This window comes from Penaeus monodon, chromosome 12 (assembly GCF_015228065.2).
Source record: "Penaeus monodon isolate SGIC_2016 chromosome 12, NSTDA_Pmon_1, whole genome shotgun sequence".
Lineage (NCBI taxonomy): Eukaryota > Metazoa > Arthropoda > Malacostraca > Decapoda > Penaeidae > Penaeus > Penaeus monodon.
Window position 1 is genome coordinate 1,810,431 of NC_051397.1, and position 5,000 is coordinate 1,815,430.

Sequence of the window (5,000 nt, forward strand, 5' to 3'; positions counted from 1 at the left end):
GAGCCAGATAGATAGATAGTTGGAGGCAGAGAGAGAGAGAGAGAGAGAGAGAGAGAGAGAGAGAGAGAGAGAGAGAGAGAGAGAGAGAGAAAGAGAAGAGAGAGAGAAGAGAGAGAGAGAGAGAAAGAGAGAGAGGAAAGAGAGAGAGAGAGAGAGAGAGAGAGAGAAAAGAGAGGAGAGAGAGAGAGAGAGAAGAAGAGGGATAAAAGAGAAGTGAGAAAGATTGTATGCTGATTAAGTACGGAAAGTAAAGTAGATTCAAGAAAGCAGCAAAATTATTAAGATATTGTCCTCAGAACCTTTTTGTCCATGTGTGTGTGTGTGTGTGTGTGTGTGTGTGTTTGGCCATGTGTGTCTGTGTGTGTTGTGTGTTTATCTGTGTGAGTGACGAAACACATGCTCTCTCTCTCTCTCTCTCTCTCTCTCTCTCTCTCTCTCTCTCTCCTTCTCTCTCGCTCTCTCCTTCTCTCTCTCTCCCTCTCTTTAACACCCCCCCTGCTCCACACACCCACGCAAACGCTAATACATACACTTTAATGCAATTTCCTTATCTCCCTGCATTCACACACACACACACACACACACACACACACACACACACACACACACACACACACACACACACACACACACACACACACACACACACACACACACAGCGCACGCACCACACACACACACACACACACACCACACCAAAACAAAATTTAACCCCCACACACACCACCACACCCCCACCACACACACAAACACAAAAAAAAACACAACAAAAACAAAAAAAACAAATAAAAACAAGAAAAAAAAAAAAAAAATAAAAATTTAAAAAATTTAAATAACAAAATTATTAATAATTTTTAAAAATATATTATATATATATAAAATAATATTTTCCTAAAAATATATATATATTTTTATATATATATAATTTTATATATTTTTAATTTATTTTATATATATATTATATATATATTTATATATAAAATATAATATATATTATATATATATATTTTAAAATATAAATAATAAAATATATATTTTTGTGGGGTTGTGTGTGGGATAAACGTTTTTCTCTTTGAATTTCTAAAATTGTTGTCTGTCATTACGAAATAAAAAGCCCCAATGCTCATACACTTTTCATGCATTAGTTCTGATAATAAAAAAAGCTTCTAAATTTTATCAGAGTGACATTGTTGTGCGGAACAGCGGGTTTAGAAGGGCGAGATGGGGAAAATGTAAAAACCTCATTTCATTTATGATATCTACATAACTTACACAATTTTTGGCATAGTTAAAACCGAGTGAATATGTCAGAGTATAAAGCTGATCTAATGCATCTATCAGTTTTTTTGGGTTGAAAAGAAAAAGGTCACTGTAAAAGGGAATTCTAAGTTGTTAGTTACATTAAATATTTTTCACGGGAAACCCAAAATGGTTATCTATTTCATTTTTCACTACTGATAACGCCAAGTTTTTAATTTAAGTTTCCAGGGGGTTTAATACTGAAAAACAGTAAATCATTACTGGTTCTCCTCTCTTTCTCTCGCTCCCTTTTTTTTTTCTCTCCCCTTTTTCTCTTTTTTCTCTCTCTCTCTCTCTCTTCCCTCTTTTTCCTACTCCTCTCCTCCTTTCTCTCTCTTTTCTCTTTTTTTCTCTCTTCTCTCCCCCTTTTCCCCTCTCTCTCTTTCCCCTCCCCTTTTCCTCTCTTTCCTTTTCTTTTCTCTGGGGTTTCCTCTCCCCCCTCCCTCTCTCCTCTCCCCTCTCTTTCCCCTCTTTCCTTTCCTCCCCTCCTTTTTTTTCTTTTTTTTTTTTTTTTTTTTTTTTTTTTCTCCCCTCTCTCTCTCTTCTCTCTCTCTCTCTCCTTCTCCTTCTTCCTCCCAAAATTATATATAAAAATAAAAATTATTTATATATAAAATAATATATATAATATTTAAGCTAAAATATATAAAAAATAAAAAATAAAAATATTATAATAAAAAATAGGGGGTTTTTTTATTTTTGAAAAAAATTTTTTAATAATAATAAAGATAAATATATATAAATAGATAGATAGATATAAATTTTATAATTCCTTCTTTTTTAAAATTATTATTATAAAAATTTTATTATTTTTAAAGGGAAATTTTAAGGGAAATATTCCCAAAAAAAATTATAAAGATATATAAATATATAAATATAAAATATAATATTATATTTTTATATAATTATTTTATTATTTTTAAATAATAATATATATAAAAAAAAAAAAATCAAATTTTTTACACACAACACAAAACCCCACAAAACACAAACACACACCCCAACACACCCCCCACAAACACACCCACAACAACACACACAACACAACACACACCCCAGTATAAAAAATAATTATATAAGAAATAAATTTTAATTTTAATATAATATAGATATATAAAAATATATATATATATATAATAATGGGGTATATAAAAATAAAATTATTTTATAGGTTTTTGGGCCCTTTTACAAATTATATCAAAACCAAGACTTATTCTCTCTTTTGCGCGCTCTCTCTTTCTTTCTCCTTAATACAATCTGTCCATCTACATACTTACCATTCAATCTACCTATCTCTCTATGCGCACTAACCAAAATACAGAGAATCACAAAAAAGAAACATGAACCCCGCCCTCCCTTTCCCCTTTGGGAATTTTTATTCTTTTTTTTTGCCTTTCCCAAAGGGGAGTAAACCAAGCCTGCTAAAGAAAAATACGTCAAACCATAGCACTCACGGAAAAGAGGAGAGAGACAGATAAAGTGACGTAATAAAGACGATTCTACCCTCATCCCTTGACACCATTTTTTTTTCTCTCCTCTCTTTCTTTGCCCTCCTGTCCTAACACAGGTTCCCCTGTCCATCTTCCGTCCCTGATAAATTAGTTTTAAAAATCGGGTTCAGCCTCTGATACGAGGGCCACCGGCTTGCCCGGTTAGACACCTATCTCCCAACCCTTTACCCATTACGTCGCTGTCTTATCCTCTGACCCACTACCAACTCCCCCAGCATCACCAGCCCCTTGGGAAAAAGGTGGTTTCGTGGTGGGGTCCTTGACACCAGTTTTTAAAGTCATGTTTAGTTTTTTGACACCAGTTTTCCCTCGGGCCCTGTATGCCGCGACAAGTTCATTTGCAATGCTGACCTCTGACACAAATTTTTTTCGCCATTCTATGCCTCTGACACCAGCTCCATCACCTTAATTGTCTCGAGAGACCAAACAAGACTTCAGAAATAAATTAAAAGGAAATTTATGGTAAAGAAGAGATGACGCTGAGGATGCAACAGCAATATGAGGGATGGATGTGTGCAACATTTCTGGGGGATTGGGAAATTAAAAAAAAAAATTTAAAATTTAAATTTAATACATTGCCTTTAGCAAAGAAAAATCTAATTTAAAAGATAAGTTAAAGTCTTTTTTGTTACATTGTCCTCGGGGAAAGCTGAGGGGTTTTTTCCTTAAGGTGATAAAAAACAATGCAATGCATTCTAAAGGAGGATCAACATCGGTTCTTACCCTCATAATGTTTTGAGAAAACAGTGGAAAAAAAAGAGCAGATATTTTGATATTCCTATTGTTTCTGCGGTTTTTAAATTTCTCCCAAACCCAAAACCCAGATTATGTGGGCGGTATAAAGTACATGGAACTAACGGCAATATTGATGCAATGGGTGTTGGAATCGAGTATTCAGTAGTAACTCAAGATAATGGATAACCTGTCATACTGAGGTGTAATTTTTATGTTTTTATTTACAAAAAACACTTGCCCTTTACCCAAAAAGAGAAGAAGGGAAAAGAGAAAAAGGGGAAAAGAGAGAGAGAGAGAGAGAGAGAGGGAGGGGGGAGAGGGGAGAGAAGAGAAAAGGGGGAGGGAAGAGAGAGAGAGAGAGAGGGGAGAGAGGGGAGAGATGAGAGAGAGAAAAGAAAAGAGGAAAAAGAAAGGGGAAAGAAAGGAGAAAAAGAGAGAAGGGGTTCCCTTAATCCGGTGGAAAAATTATCGGGGGGAAAATTAAAGAATTTTGAAGCCCTGTCTTTTTTCCCATAAAAGAGAAAGAAAAATAATTTTTTCCAAGAAAAGGAAAGGGAAAAATTTCCCCCCTAGGTTTTTCCTACAAAGGAAGGAAAAGGTTTTCCAAAATTTTTTAAAAAAGGGAAAAAGGGGGATTTTAACCGGGGAAAAATTTGGAAACTTTTTTAAAAGGGCCGCCCTTAAACCGGGTTTTTAAAACGATTTGGGTTTTTTTTTGGGAAACTTTTAAAACGGTTTTTTTTTTCCCCTTTTCAAAAAAATTTTAAATTTGGTTTTTTTTTGGTTTTAAAAAAGAAATACGGATTTTTTAAAAAAAAATTGGGCGAAGGAATGATTATTTTTTAAAAATTTATAAAGAAATTTTATTCTGCATCATAATATTGGGAAAAAAATTTAAAACCCCACTGTTTTTAATTGTTCCTTTTTGTCTTTCCCCCCGCTCCTTTTCATTCCTTTTCTCCGGGCTTCGGGCATCTTCCTTTTTAAATTTCTCTCTCTTCGGCCTCTTCTCTTCCCCTCTCTCCCCTCCTTTTCGATTTTTTTCAAAGCGATTTTAGAAGAAAGAGAAAAAAACAAAAAGAGATTTTTTAAAAAAAAGGAATTTTGAAAGCCTTAACGAATAAGATAAAAAGGTTTTTCCAGAACATTTTTTTTTATAAAGAATTTGGGGGTTTTTGGTTTTTTAAACTCTTTTTTCCTCTCTCCTCTCTCCCCTTCCCCCCTCTCTCTTTTCCTCTCTCCCTTTTCCGTCCCCTTTCTTTTCCTTTTCTCTCTCTTTTCTCTCCTCTCTCTCTCTCTCTTTTCTCTCCATCCCCCTTTTTTTTCTCTCTCTTCTTTCTTTCTCCCCTTTCTCTTTTCTTTTCTCTCCCCTCCTTTTTTCTCTCTTGTCTCCATTTTTTTTATCTTTTCCCTTTCGTCTTCCTTTCTCCTTTTCTTCTTTCTTTTCTCGGAAAA